This window comes from Phaethon aethereus (assembly GCF_964289735.1).
Source record: "Phaethon aethereus genome assembly, chromosome: 11".
NCBI lineage: Eukaryota > Metazoa > Chordata > Aves > Phaethontiformes > Phaethontidae > Phaethon > Phaethon aethereus.
This window is the reverse complement of record NC_138587.1, coordinates 4,496,792-4,512,959: the sequence shown is the minus strand read 5'-3', so window position 1 is coordinate 4,512,959 and position 16,168 is coordinate 4,496,792.

Genomic DNA, 16,168 nt, shown 5'->3' with positions numbered 1-16,168 from the left:
CTGATTTCATTTTGTTTATTCGTTTTTTTCCTGCTGATTCGGTAAACATGCTGCTAGAATGATTTCTTAGGAAACCTGAGTGTGGTTATAAATTCTTTCATTTAGTGCCGACACTAATGAATTAAAAAAAAAATATGAAAATGATCCATGAGACTGTACTCAGCCTCTGGAGTTCTCTGTTGCTTTTTGCAGTCATTTATTAGAATTAAAAAAAAAAAAAAAGAAATTATCCTCTTGATGAGGCCTAGAGGGAACATATGAAATAAGGAGATGGAAAATGATAGTGTAACATCCTCTTTGCGTGTGTCGTGTCCTGCCTTAGTAGATGGTTGATACACAGATTAAGATTTTGGTTTTATGACCCAGCGTGGGAGATTTTGGTGTTACTACCCGGTGTAGGAATCGCTCTGCTGAAGGGAATTGAAGTCCAAGGCTGTAGGTTCAGTCCCTGTTGCCCTATGCTGGGGGCACCAGCACAGGCACTGGGGAGGAGGATGGAGAGGAAAGGGTGCTGGGAGCTGGGCTGAAAAACCTAATTCTGTGTAATTTGGGAAATGAGCAAGCGCTCCTCCTGGAGAGACAGTGGTGGATTCTCCAAATTAGTTGGAAGTGTTAGAGTAGCATGTTCTCGTTTCCTCTTGGTGCTGCACAAAATCACACAGGTAATCCAGCTGGCTTGTCTCTGTAGAAATATATAGTATTTGTATTTTGTTTGTGCTACAGTGCCAAGTCCTAAGCGTCCTCCGTATGACTATCAGTGCCTCTTTCAAAGGGAAAGGGCTAACGCAGCTACAGGCACGCACATGTCTCTTGGAGGATTTACAGCAGGAAAGAAGCGGATGCTTTGTAAGAAATTCCCATTTGCAATTAGGTTAAGAGGTTTGGCCATCTGAAATACATGGAAGTAGTAAAGCATTTTATCTGCTTTCTCTTCTCTTCTCTGGCACAGATACTGCTATTACAGCACCAGGAATATGTTTTTTTGCTTGAATTCCAAAAAAGAACTACCGTTACAAAAAAAAAAAGAAAAAATCCTTATCATTAAAACGTAAGAGTGATCCTGCTCAAACAGAATAAAGGATTAGGTCCCCAGGGCGGTGCTCCTGATCCTGCCCAAGCGGCCGCTCAGGGAAGGGACATGGGGCTCGTCCCCCTCCGTGCCCCCCAGCTCCTGTGCGGTGGTGCCTGGGGCTGGAGACCAGCTCGAAACAAAGGGCCTCTGCCTTCTTCCGTCCAAGACAACTAATTAGGTGAAAGCCATGGGTACATGCAGGGCTTCAGAAACAGGATTTGATGAATTAGTTATTTAGCTTGTCTCATTGCACTCGTATCACCTTCCTGGACCATGTGAATGCACCTCCCGAGCCAGATCCTGGTGACTTTAATCACTGTGAATTGAACTTTATTCTGGGAAGTGTCCCGGTGAAATCAATTAAGTTTTGTGCAGAGCAAGGAGCCACTGAACACGACTGCGGGTACCAGAGCCTGGCCCCGGGTGACGACCGCATCTGCTCTGGGCGTACCGGCGCACCACAGCGCCCGGCGCGGGGAGCGGAGGCTGTCACTACGTTAACGTGGAATATTAAAATGGCTCCAGTGCTTGGATCTGCCCAGTATCAGGCCTATAATACATGTCCTAAAGCAGTCAAACTGTTGTTATGAGTGAAAAAATATTAACAAATCATTGGTTATTTAAACAGCGTCGTTCAGGGCTCATCTGGCTAATGAGGAAGAAAAAACTGAACTGAACATTTCTTTTCAGTTTTACGAAGACATGTGAGATCAGCTGTTCATAGGAAGCTATCAGTGTACATACCTCGTTAGCTCCCTTGTGTAAAATTCCTTATCTGCGTCTTATTAGTCTTTCATTAATTAAAGCTACAGGATTCGCTATTTTTTTGTTAGCTGTTCTCTCAGCATGAAATCTAGCTAATTCTTCTACTATTGGAAACAAAGCTCAAAGATTGAAGTTTATTCTTATTGTGTTCTTTCAGTTATTTATTTCATATTGCTGTCATGCATGGATGAATTTATATGGTGCTCTGGTGACCTTTAGAAATTCTTCTGATTAAATGCTGTTCTACTTCATTATGACATTTCTGTACTTGTACTACCAGATTTGATGTGTACAGCTTAATAACACAACCAGACATGAATGCTAATAACTTTACAATTCATTGCATTGCTATTTTTTAATGTAGATGAATTCTAAAACAAGTTTCTCTTGCTGCAGGCTTACATGAATCATATAAATTAGAAGGTAACAAAAGAACATATTAGCATTTGTTAGCCTGGATGCACAAATTTTGTAGTAACCGTTTTAATATGTACTACAACTTTTCCAGCCTCAAGTTTAATACGTACTACAACTTTTCACCCGCGATTTTTCAACAAGCATCATAATTTAATTGGTTTCCTTCTTGCCTAAGGATAATGATTTTATACTGATGGAATCGTTTATTAGATTCTAAGGATTATACCGATGTTGCCTGTTTTATATAGAGCTAAAAAAAAAATTTAAAGCTATTCAACTGTAAAATACTTTTACACAAAGGCTACTGTAAGTCTGAGATAGATGAACTAATTATTATGTTTAGAGTTGTTGTTAATATCCAGCATCCATAACTGGAGCTAACTTTGACGTAGCTCTGTGCAGTGGGTCTAGAGCGCTTTTGAAAACCCAAGAAGCCCCATTGCATGTCCTTGAAGGCTGGCAGATGGTAACGTGGCGCTGCTGCCGCGGCGGCGGTGCCGCGAAGGCACGCGTTCGTCGAGGTCGGACGTGGCTCCCTACAGCTATTCGCAGAAGTTACTCAGAAACCTCCTCATCTAGAGACACATCCTCTGGCAGCGGGACGAGAAGCAGAGGAAAGGTGGAAGAGGAAGGCATTACCTTGGGGTTCAAGTGCCTTTGCTGGTAGGGACCTGGTTATCATTTCAGTCTGTGTTTGGAAGGGCTGTCCGTGCTCTGCCACACCTTCCTACGTGTTAAAACAGTTTTTTAACTGGTCCAGAATAGGTGAGAACCAGCTCACCTACACCTGCCATTTTCTGTTGGCATGTCCAAGCGCTGCTTCCTGCATGAATGGAGGGGAAAGATGGTCCAGGTTAAGCATAAATGATGAATTTCTGCTATCCTGGGAAACATCAACGTTTCCCAGGTAATTACACTTCAAGCTGCAGACGTAGCTGTTGAATTAATTGATTTTGCACTTAGGTCCTGATGTGCAAAGTGGGTGCTGGTTGGAGTGGATGTGTCAAAATAACATCTTCAAAAGTCTCAGTGATAAAAGACATTTATCTATATGCATTGAGTAATCAGCATTAGAATACAATATAAATATCCACAACCTTTAATCAGACAAAAGAGGAGGAAAAACTTTATTATTGCCTTTAAACATATTAAACATTTTTGCAATTTTTACTTGTCAAATATAGAACCGTCTGGAACTGAAATTGAGCAAGTTGTCACTCCAACTTCCTTAAAGCTGGAGGTTAACCTCAATTAAAAAAAAATTAAAATCATGTTTCTTTAAGCATCCATTTAAAATAATTTTAAGTCATAGGTGAGAGACCAGTCAGCATAACTCCAATGGACTGCTCTACTGCATGATTTTAAAAAGCCTTCATGCTTCACTACTGTGGATGGATGTCACTTCTAAGGTCATGAAACATGATTGCTTGCCTACACTCATGCTTCAGTCAGTTTTATTCACTACAGGAAACAAGAGTATGGAGCAGCACCAATTGTAAACTTGTACTTACTCAACTAATTGTATACAGAGTGATCAATATATGAAATCAAATGCTATGTCCATGGTGCATTAAGACATTAGCAAACTACTGCGCTTCTTGGCTACTTTAATATGCCTCGAGGTGTAGCACACCACTGCAGTTATGTGCGGTTTCTTACTAAGCTGAGATGTAAACATGTCTTTAAAAAAAAAAAAGAAGCAGACCTAAAGCTAACAGAGCTGCATTGAATTCATCTCAAATACATGTTAAATTTTCTTGACACCATTACCCTTTGCTTTGGAAACTTCAGAGTATTCTTTGCTAATAATTACAATAAGGAAAAAAAGCCCTGTAAAAGAAACAAAGAAAACTCCGTGGCGCATCTACTTTCAACCTTTTGCTCTTTGTCCTGGGTATTCTCGGCAAAGGAGACAAAATCCCATCAAGCTTTCTTTTCAGCATTGCACAGCACTTTATACTATTTCCTATGCTCGAGTTTTTTTCTGTAACAACAAAACAAAGTAATTAAGATGGTTCTAGCAAAGTTACATCAAGACCACAGCAGGAGACGAGATGTCTGGATTCCAACCCAGGCTCTGCCACTGATTTATTGAACAACCTATGCTAAATTGTTTAACCTATTTTCTGCTGATTCCCCCTCTTTAAAGTGAAGGGGTTAAGCCTTACCTACCTGTAGCATCAGTCACGATGCTTGTTGGCTTGTATTTGTGCGGTGCTCTTGAAACGCAGCGCTCCATAACGCTGCAATGACGCACGGCTGTGCCGAGACACGAGAGTGCACAGCGGGGAGTCGGTCCTGGCTTGGCTTTGCAGATGGTGCTGGCAAGTCGTCCTTCTCACCCCATCATGGGAACAGGGGACTTGGACTCCCCGTTGGTGTGTGCCCATAGCGGTATGACGTGGTGTGAGCTGCCGCGTTCCTCAGCAAGGAGACAGCCTCGGGTGAGCACCTCCTCTCGTCTTGGCTGAAGGTGATGTGCTCGTGCAACCCAAGGGAAATGTGTCCTCCTGCCACAGACAGAAGCGTCCCTAGCAAATCCTGGGGCTATTTCCAGCTGCTTGCTGGTGTTGATATGGACCTGGCTCATCCTCTATGAGGGCAGAGTGACACCACGGTGCCGAGTCAGTGGTGAGGCGCCAGTGAGCTTCAGCAGGGTGTCAATTCACCCACTGTCTTTTAGCTCAAGTTCTAAATCTGCGTGGATGCTTGGGTGCAGAGCAGGCGAGAGGGCACGGCCCCCCGGCCCTGGTGTGTCTGCTGCTTGTATCACGTTCATGATTGGCATCAACTTTGGGGTTTTGCTCCCCAAAGCTTGACTTCTAAAAATTGACCAGATTTCCGCAGATCTCTAGAGGAGTAGAGGAGTAGAATCTGTTGTTGTTGCAGTAAAACCTTGTTATAGACTTGGTGTTACCTTTCACGAGGGATCAGTTTGTGAAGCATCTGTTATTGCTGTGTCGGAGAAGGTGGAAAGCAGAACTGAAGAGAAGCTTTCAGTTGAGTTTGGGGGGTCAGGTATAACTGGCAAGTTGCTGAAGACTTGCCATGTGCTGTAATTAAAGGGCTGCTGTCAAAGGCCAAGCAAGCATGAAAGTGTACCTCCCTCAGCTGCTATCCCCTCTGGTGAGCTGATCTTAATTTTCAATGTTTGATGGAGAATTGAATTTTGAGATGGAAAAGGGAATGTCTTATTTTAGCGAGACCTCGGTATCTCGTTTGCGGGTACCCAGTCTGCGCAGGCATGGGAGGAAAGAAGCCGGGTCCTTGATGTGTCGCTCAATCTCCCAGATCATCATAAGGCCTCTCAGGCTGGGGAAGTGACCGTGCCCTTGGTTTTCGACATCAACCAAACGTGCTGTACCACTGGGTTCACCTATGGCCGCGACTGGGATTTCCACTGGGATGGAAGCTCAGCTAGGTGGGGATAATCCAGGTAAATATAGAGGTTTCCAGGACTGATTTCCTTGGCAGATGTCAGAAAATTTCTAGGAAGGGAGCGCTTGAGTTTCTTCTGCCTTTGGTAGCTATAAAGCCTCATAAATGTAAGGAAACTTGGACCACAACCTTGGAGATGACCTTGTCCTCAGCACAAATTATCCCGCTGGGGAGAGGTATCAAGTATGTCTAATGGGCAGATGTGCTCCTAAGGACACACGTCAACTTTTGGCAGACACAAGCTCTAAAGGTGTTTCTGTGTTGCTGTGCCTGTAGTTCAAACACGCATTAGCTTTGAGGGAGCTGGCTGGCATCCTGTGAGCGGTTCCGCTGCCACAGGGCTGAGCTCGGCGCAGTTGCAAAGTCCATCTGAGAAGCTGAGAGGAACAATAGCGGTTGAGCAATTTCTCCATCCTACAGCTGTGTGCTTGGGCAGGGAGCACGCTGTTGCTAGCCAAAACGGATCTAAACCTGTGCAGAGCTGAGACAGATCGCTCTCACGGGAGTGACTACAAGATCGGTGTATCCTGTGGCCATCTACCCAGCGGGTCAGACCATGCCTTAAATAATATGGATGCATTCACGTGGACTTGGTGGTCTCTCTCTCTCCAAAGCATAGGAATAGGGATCAGCAGTTACAAAATGACAGCTAGAAGAAAAGGTTTATTTTTCCGTTGTTTTCTTTCTAAACAACATTTCGTTTGGTGCAAGTGTTAATATTGACAAGCGTATTTTATAATTTGCAAATGCACATTAGGCTGAGATGGTGCATTATTTTTTAATGTTTAATGCACATAGTTTAGATGGCGCGCATTAATCATATTCCTATTGCCTTTGTTATGTTAATGGGAGAAATAAACTCCTTTTTTTTATTTAAAAAAAAGCGGGTTAGACATTTTTTAAAGATGCATTATATATCAGCAGCTAATGAAGAGGAAATAATGATGACTCTGCACTGTAATATGTATTAGAACACTAATTAGAGTATAGCAGAACTGCTTACGGATGTCTTTTAAACACCTGCTTGGTAATTTTCAGCCCCACGCGTTACTCCATTTAACAATGCATGCATGATGAGAAGACAGAATTAAGACTGAAATATGAAACACAGTACACATCAGCCTTCATTTTTGCCTTTTGTTTGTCCAGCTTTACGTATGTCTAAGAGAGGGTAATGTGGATGGTCACGGAACAGCCCTTTTCCTGGGCTGGGCTTTCCAGAGCCCGGGGCAGGTATAGGGAAAGGAGGCGGGTGCGTTGTTTTCCAACTTCTTTGTGCCCATGCCAAGACATTATGGTTTTTATGAATTCCCGATTCAGACTGTTGTCTTGCATGCATATTAGTCCAGAATGTTATGTATTGTATCTCCAACATCTGCTTATTGTTGATTTAGTTTTGAGTGTGTGTTTTCGAGACCATTAAAAGCTGTGCATCTAGAAATAATGTTGGCCTTCATTCTTTAAAGCTATGTTTTGAAGTAGTCTTCTTTTACTGCAATAAGAAACCATAAATATTTCTACTCTAGATCTTATTTGCTTTTATCTTTTTGTCCATTATGTAAATAATTGAATTATAAACATGAATAACAAACGCGGAGCCCTCGACTTAATAGCCTACAATGAGAATAATAAAAAATTCTAATTATAAAAGTAGTTCCCATATTTCTGTGATGGGCCAAGGCTTCATTTGTGGGCTTTGAACTTGCACTGAAAGAACTACATATTGTCAATAACTTGTTCATAAGAACGTTAGTCCTAAGATAGCAAGCGCTAGCTTTGCATTTTCATACACAAAACATTTCTAAGCTGCTCCCATATTACAGTACTCTGCAGTGAAAACTGTGGGCATAAAAGCATTTACGGTTCTGCACATTTTGTACCATGTAATTTTAAACTTCATGTGCACGGTGGTACCCTGTAGCGAAGCCCCCTTAGGGACGTGGCCACCCTTTCCTTCCCTGTTTTCAGAATGAAGCCTACTCGCAGGAAATGTTTGCGTGGGACAACTTCATTTCTTGAGGCTGGAGCGCGTTGGCTAAGGTTTGGATGGTCCCTGCCTTTCCAACTGCAGGACAGCCCATGTGCAGTTATTTTCAGCCTAAGGCTTAGTGGGTCCTTTGTTAAGGGCTATCGAATTTTGGTGGTTTCATTCCAAATGATGAATGGGGGTTTAAGCTGGTGATATAAAATTGCCATAGAAAATCAAGGATGTGCAAAAATTTTAGTGGTCTCAGACTGATGTACAAGAGCACTGTTTCGGGGGGGGGGCGGTTTAAGCTTCTGTAATAGATTAATAATTCCTGGTGAAGTTTTGTTTGCTGGTTATAGAGTGTTGAGCCTTATTGACAGTGATTCCTCAGTATTCCCCAAATACTGAGTCTCTGTGGTGCTTCAGCTTCTTTTTTCTCACTTCTCTTTCCAAAGGCAATTTTCCCTGACCGAGCCGTTAACGTGTTGTAAGATATGGAGCTGTTTGTGCCTGAAAGCCTGGGCAGACCCCAAATGAGCATGCTAAAGGTGAGCAACTCTAATTCAAAGCTTTTTTTTTTTTTTTATCTTGACCAAGAAAATTTTCAACCGATGCACTAATTCCTGAGATAGTTACACATTTAAATGCAGTACGACCACATTTCTCATAAAGTAATGCATTTAAAAGCAATATGCATTATTTCCATTTTATAGGTGTGTCAGAGAGAATTTTTTCTCTATTTTGGTACTATCTGCCATTTTATGCAACCCCATTTCAGGTGGCCATTGTGGCCAAACGTTTCTATCCCGTAGGTAAGATCAGTTTTGCCTTACAGACGGGGATGCTCTGTACTCTAAACGTAGCAGTAAAGCCTGGGTAACTTAATGCAACACGCGTAGAGAGGATGTAGCTGAGGAGGAGAAGAGTGCTGGGGAAGTTCAGTGGAATGCATGGGTAGCATTTGAGCTCCAGAACGGTAACAAATTCACGACCTGTGCGAGTGTTGCGTTAAGAGGCAGAGCAATTTGGCAGAAACTAAACCCAGTTGCGTTCCAGTCGATCCTCAGATATCAGAGGGACTGGGGGCGGCTGAGCTTAGGTTCTGAGTGATGCCCAAAGTCAGCGTTAGTAGTCCGGTCGCGCCCAACACCTTTGTTGGACTCTCATGGGTCCGCATGCACTACTAACATCACACGACCTGCTCAGCCGGACCCCTCCTGAACTCACATGGCCGCACTCAGAGGTACGGTCGCGTTCAGGGACAACACACTCGGCCGAGTCGAGCAATAGTGCGATTTATTGAAGCAACAGCTGCACAAGTTCTTTGGATCGCCGGTGAGAAATTCACTGTTTGCAAAGCACGTGCAATTAATTACGGTCGGGTTACACACGCGTGGGGTGATATAACAACTCTATAGAGAGATCCCTAAAGTTCCCAGGGATCCACTCGGGATAGCCGAGTGTTCGAATCTTACCCAAAGGCGTCCCAATGCGGGGGAAGAGAGGGTCAGCCCGTCAGCGGATCCTGAAGGTCAGGAGTGATGGTGTCTTCCCTGACATCCAGCTCTTTTCACACTCTTTTATAGTGTTTTGCTTTGCAGGTGGAGCTCGAGTGACTCTCGTCATACATACCTTTATCAGGAGTGGTTCAAAATTCTCTCGCTTCGCGTTTAAAGGCACAGAGTAGGAAAAATTCAGTGCGCACGCTCGTTGAGGGGTGGTGGCACCTTGGGAGGTGGGTAACTTTGAGAGGGGTGTGCGTTTTAGTATTATAATGCTATTCAGTAAGCAAAGTTCACTCCAAGTACAGCATTTCATCAAAGTTGACAGGTCGCTGGCCCAGGGCATCGCGTGTGCAGCTTATTAATGTACACGCTGTGTACCTTTACATTCCCGTGTTCACAGAGCGTGGCCGCGACGTCTCCACTCCGCTCCACCCTCCATGCAGTTTCTCCCAGGGTCAGCACACCAAGTGCCCCTGATGTTGCCAACATCTGGGGTTGCTTAGGGAATTGCCACGGTACGGACTTGTTGTGCATTAGCTGCGTTCCAGCCTGTCTCAATGCTGTTCTTAGAGGGTAAATTTCTGAATTGCCCCTCAGCGATTATTCCACGGCGAGGACCGGGTAAGAGCTGAATGCGAAGGGGTGCGACGTAGCATCAGATGCCATAAGCCGGCGTGATAACCCGGTGTGGATTTTTTGAAGGGAGAGAGGGAAAATGAGAATCCTTCCTCCTCCACCTCCTCCCTCCTCAGCGTGTGGTCTGGTCCTGTGCTATATGGCAGATGTATAGCGGGGCTTCTGGAGGCAGACGTGTGGAATCTTTCAGGGTGCTTTGGGGCTGGGAGAGCTCTCTGGTGCTGGGTGACAGAGCAAACCTCTGAGACTTCGCAGTATCAAATATTATCATGAACGGATGCCCCAGGGACTGCAATAATGGAAGAAGATGCCTCTGGGTAGGAGGTGTACGGGCAGAAAATAACAGAAAACTTACTCCAAGTGTAAGACAAGGGACTTACCTGCATACAGACAAACAAGCAGCTAAAAACCCCCAAAACCCCAAGCAATTTTGTCATGTTCATCGTCAGGATAAGTAGTGGTCTCGGCACAGCAGGTGCCTCACCACTGTCAGCATTTGTGGAGGCAACGGAGCAGAGCATAAAGGCACTCGCGCGAGGGAGCCGGGAGGCCAGAACCCGAGTCTCCCAAAGCCCCAGGTGGATGTTTTGCCTTGCTGAGCGAGTCTGCTCGCTTGGTGACACCGGCTTTACCTACCCCCTGCCGCTGCGTAACGCCGGCGGTGCCCCTGAGAGTCGCGGCAGTCGGTCCCGAACTCGCCCTTCGGCGAAGCGCTGAACAAGTATGGCTGGGACTTCTGAGTAAGGCATGCTCATCTTTACAACAGTGTTCTTCTGAGGTTAGGCTCTTTGCTTCAGCTAGGTGAGAAACTGGCTCTCGGTACCGTGAGAGGAAGAAGAGGGAGGGGAAGGAAGGAATCTTGAAATAGGTCTTCTGAGGTCCCACGACCCGCAGTTGTGCTGGGAAGCCTGAGGGGGTTCTGCCTTGGCTCTCGGTATTGGTTTGTGTCAGGGATGAGTGTGGGTGAGGCGAGAGCTGTCCCCCCCTCTGTCTGCTCCCTCCCTTGTGGCTTCAGAAGTTGTGCTCCACCTCCAGAGGAGATGGGGCCACGTGCCATCTCGCCAGGGCATGTAAGATAAATGACCAGTGCAGAAAAACTGGAGGGTATCCACTCCTTTCTGGGGTTGTATCAGTCTCCCCAGGGGTCCTTCCCTACCAGCTCCCCAGTGCATTTCAGGTGAATCCAAAGATCTTCTATTGCTATTTGATTGCTCATCGGTATCAGCAGTATAATTAGGCGTAAGCCATATTAGCCTAATCACAAACCCTAAACAAACGAACAGTTATTCGAGTTCTTTATGTATCAGCAGGCAAAAGCAAGCCCTCGCCTCTTACCCGTTCTGCATACATAGAGTTTTTCTGCAACTGTCATCAGCACCAGGAATTCGATAGCTGAGACCGACATTTATGTCAGTAAACCCAGTGTGTAGGTCTGCCCCTTTCCTGAGCATTCAGATATGCTGCCACGTTAGTGTTTCTCATTTGAAAGACAATGACAAGGGTAATAATTTTATTCTTTATCTCCTGCTTCACCTGCTCCTGAATGCCGAAGGAAAGGAGGGAATGGCATATTCGGGAGCTCGGTGGTGGTGGTGACAACCTTGCAATGCTCGACCGTTTGTCGCGTGTCATGGGAGGATGAGGAGGAGCGAGAAGCACAGCTGAGCGTCCGTGCCCTGCAGCCCTGCCTGCCAGTGGTGCTGGCAGGGAGGTGGTGGGCGTCAGCCCTGCCAGCCCCTCCAGCCGCACGGCGCAACGCTGCGGGGCGGAATGGCCATGTCAGGTAGGAAACCTTCAGCCTGGTCAAAAGTAAGTTTGATTTCTGAAGATGAGAAAGGTTAAAATTGAATTTAAATGTCTTGAACTTCCCTCAGGGCTGTGTTTTGTGAAAAGGACGGTGGGTTTCGTTCAGTTGCTTTCTGCTCGCGCTCCATTTACATGCCTAAAAAGATTCAGCTGTCGTAGCCCTGACAAGTGCTAAAAAGCTCTTGTTAAGGTCACCGATACCAGAGAAGTGTCTCTCATACAACATCCCAGTGTATTGGGGCCACCGTCACTGGGAACGGGGCCGATGCCAGACACCGTTTGCTACAGACGGGACTGTGACCCCCAACGTCCCGGCACCGCTGAGCCGCTGCCTTGCTCGCTGCTTTTCCCGAGGAGAGCCGCGTAGCGCTGCTCCAGCTAAACACAGAAAGCTCTAAACATGCATGACCTTTAGATTCAGGCTGAAGCGAAAAGATTTGCTGCTAACTAAAAATCTGGGGTTGCTTTCATGTTTCTGAGCAGCCGGGGGATAGATGTAGCTTAACATGCAAATGCAGGGCTTCCTGCAGAACCGCGCTGCTTTTTAAGATCCCTCATTTCACGCTGTTACCGCTCCATGCCCTGCTGCTTCCATGAAAAGAGCCTCTCTGAGGAAAAGTTTCCCACAGACAGAAATCCAACTGATGTGGTAAAAAAAAAAAAACAAAAACAACCCAACAACTTAGAGTTTAATTTCTAAAATGTGTGGTGTTCATCTGCAACCTGGCAATCGGCGTCTTTGCTGCTGGTGTTTAGAAAACAGCCGGTCACTCCCTCAGTTTTCTGTGTGTGTGCTTTGTTGGTCCTCATCTATTTAAGTGGGTTGACCCTGAAGTCAGGAGCCGGGAGCCCTGCCCTGCCCTGGGTGAGCAGAGGAAGATTTTCCCTCTGTGAACGATCCGGCGCCTTTTGGCACGTTTGTTCGTGCATCTGTTTTCTCTGTGTACGAATTACCGCGCTCGCGCAACTTAGGTGTTCTGCACGTGCCGAGAAAGAGGCGTCCAAACGCTCTTTCTCTTACCACTAATGAGAAATGCCTGAAAAGCCCAGGTACAGCAGCTGTCTGGTAGGTCCCTTCCCTGCAGGTTACAGGTGCGACATGCCACCAGCGGAGTCCACCTGCGGCCGTAATGCTTATTTGGCACTTCAAGTATCTTCCTTGAGCCACCCGGACATCATCATCTTCTGTCTTTAAAGCAATGTTTGATGCATTATTGATGGGTGAAATACAGAAAATGGTTGGCGTTTCTCTAGTACCTTACATTTTTATTCTCTTCTAATTTCAAGTATTTCCCATTCTATGCCACTACCATATAATTCAACATTTTAAGCATATTGTTCCTCATGGTGTCTGCTTACGTTTTTAAGCTTGTCTGGTTATTTTGACAACAAGAGACATCACAAATTATGTAAGCAATCTCTCTCCTTACAAGTTGGTCCCAGCCCTGCGCTGCCCCAATAAGAGCAGCGAGACAGAAACTGCTTTAGTAACGGCAGGACGTGTGTGACTGCGCTTCAGCTGCGCTGCGGCCAGAGAACAGAGCACGCGGCACGTTGGAAATGAATTGAAACTGCGTAGAACAGGGGGGCAAAAGCCAGATCCAAGCCTGGCTGTGGTGAGAGACTCCTCTGCGATTTGGGAAGTGCGGTTTGAGGCAATTTAGTCTTGAAGCTGTGGCTGTGCCCGTGGCTGTATGTAGCGGAGCCTAGTTAGCATGCTATCACGGTACCTTCATCTCTAAATGCTGGGCTTTCATCCCAAACATGCAGCTGGGAGTTCAGGTAGGTGTAAGGGAGGGTTCTAAGCCACAAGGCTTCATGAAAATCAGAGATACTGGGTTAAAACCCCTTGGGCAGGGGAAGGACCTGAACCTGTCCCACACTTTCTAGGGCATACTCCAATTAAGTAGGACGTTGGCCACAAGCAGCAGCATCAGGACATGGTTTAGGGGACGCGGTGGCGTTAACAGTTGGACTTGATGATCTTAACGGTCCTTTCCAACCTTAGTGATTCTGTGATTTTGGTTCTTTCTTGAACTCGAAGAGCAAGAGTCCTGCTATTTCCCTTTCCCCTAAAGAAAAAGGAGGTGCTGGGAAGCAATGCCCTGCTCCTCATCTCAGAACCGGGACTTCAACTAGACTCCACCATGACGTTCATATTCAGAGGTCAGCCTCCTGACCCTTCAGTCGCCTTTTTCATATGAACAATCATTACGGACTAATTGATAATCTTGAGGACTGGCAGCAGTTATCTGGGACAGATGGCCTCAGCTGGGAAACCTCTGCCTCTGATAGCTCCAAAATATGACATAAGTCGCATCTTTTCAAGAAAGCCTTTACCAGATGGGTCTAATTTAAAGCACGGCCCTGCTCATTTCTTCCTAGAGGATAGCTAATTAACTGCAGAACGGATAGCTTTGCTCCTCTGAGGGCAGGCAGAAGTGGGTGTTTGATATTGAAACATTTATGGTTTGGTTCCAGCGCATCAGTGAGGAGAGATGATGAACTCATTAGAATAAATATCGACACGTGTATTGAACTTCCCATTATTCTGGATTTACTACAGCTGGCCAAAAAGAGGCCAATTCTTGAGAAATACGTTGTGAAAAAATGTCTCTCATCTCGTTTTTATTATTGCTCTGCAATGGCCGACCCTAAGTCAATTTGTATTATCTCTCATCAGTCCTATTAGTAGACTGCTGCCAAAATTTGTGGTCACAGCTGAGGAGCTCAGAGAGCAGCTCAGAAGAGGAGGTTAAAATAAAGCTCTTGTCTTGCTTTCTGAGGGCTGCCTGCACCAATCTGATCGTTTCTGGCAGTCGTTCCCCAATCAATAGTCAGCTTTGGCATTTGATGTTTGAAGCTTTGGCTTATTTAGCCGGGCGCCTCGCAGTCCTTGGTTTGCTGCTTGGAGGCGTCAGCCCCGGGCTGTGGTGGAATACTTTATTCTCTTTTCCTCTTGTGCATCAAAATGGCTGCGAGAGATTCTTCTCCTTCAGGCAGAAAACCCTGAAAACTCTGGATCTTTTCAATTAGATGCAGTACAAACTGTGTTGATTGCCAGCCTTGTCTCTCTTCTTTTACATGAGCTCTAAAATACCTCTCCTCCTCACTTGAATTAAAATGGCCTATTTTTATATGCTTCTTACGAGCGTGTCTACATGGTAGAAATGATGAGTTCTAGCTTATCTTGTGTTATGTAAATATTTCTGTGCTTTTAGAATAAAGTTTTTCTTTCCCTTTGATCCAGCTTTCTTCTAGTCAGTTTAGCCTTCAGAAAGAGTCAAAAGAGATCATGGAGATTGCCAATGGCGTTATTCCTGAGGAAAATTGGAGAGAGAAGAGAAAACTCAAAATTACCGATATAAACGGCTCATTTAGAAAATGGATGGCTAACTAAAGGAAAAGGTTGTCTTTTGGTTTCTTTTTAAGCAAATTTTTTGCTTAAAATAGCTGGGACCAAATGTAAAAATAGTATCTGCCACGTTCGCATAGTGTTACAAGATGAAAGCGGTGCTTTTCCAGCAGCCTGGGAGGTGGCTGTGCCCCATCCCTGTGCTGTGGGCAAGATCTCCAAATCCCATCCCTTGGGCTGTGGTGGAGGGACAGGTACACCAGAACACGCACACGAAACCGTAGGGACCACCACCAGTGTCCGATACGATCCCTTTCAGCTGTAGTTGGTGAACAGTGTCAATGGAGAAAAGGAACAGTTTGAGTCTGGTTATAGATGTTTTTCTCAACGAACGGGTGTTCCTGATGGATTACTTTTCTTAAAATGTTAATTATGCTTCTTTAGAAGTATGCGGAGAGGCAAAGCAGCTCAGGTGGGGAGGAGGCAGCGAGAGACCCGGGAGAAGCCGCAGCCTGCAGCAAGTTTTTCTCAGTTTGAAATGGTGCTGACACGTTTTGCCTACAAGCACTGAAAAGGGTCTTGAACTTCATATATGCTAATGCCACCAGTCATGGGGCAGAGTACCTTACTGGGACATGGTTTAGTGGTGGACTTGGCAGCGTTAGGTTAACGGTTGGACTCGATGACCTTAAAGGTCTTTTCCAACCTAAATGATTCTATGACTCTGTGGTTCTATAGGAGTGTATACATACGATGGAAAAGCTGTAGGTATGGCTGGAATTAGATGAGTCGGGCTCCTGGAGTTAAGTGGTGAAGCCAGCTTTGGGTTTGTGGCTGAACTGTGCTCTTTTTAGTACCAACTGCTGTGAAGGCGAGGCCGGAGCTTGGTCACGCCCATGGAGACAAGAAGGGGTCGGTGTGGTCAGAGGGGACGAGGTGTGTGCGTCACACGGTTGCGGGGAGCTGTGTGCCGGTACGGCTTCGCTGTACCCCCTGCTACGCCCCAGGGAGGCGGCCGGGCACCGCCGCAAGGTCCCCTCGGCGCAGGAGCCTCCATCTGCTCCGCGCTTGTCCGGGCTGCGCCGCGGACTCGTGGTCTGCCCGCTGCACGGGGTTACCACCGCAGCTGCAAATGCCGGAGTCTCGGGCTCCTCGTTTCTCCAGCTCATCGGTGCGTGTCCGTCTTTGAACAGGCTGTGCGGCAC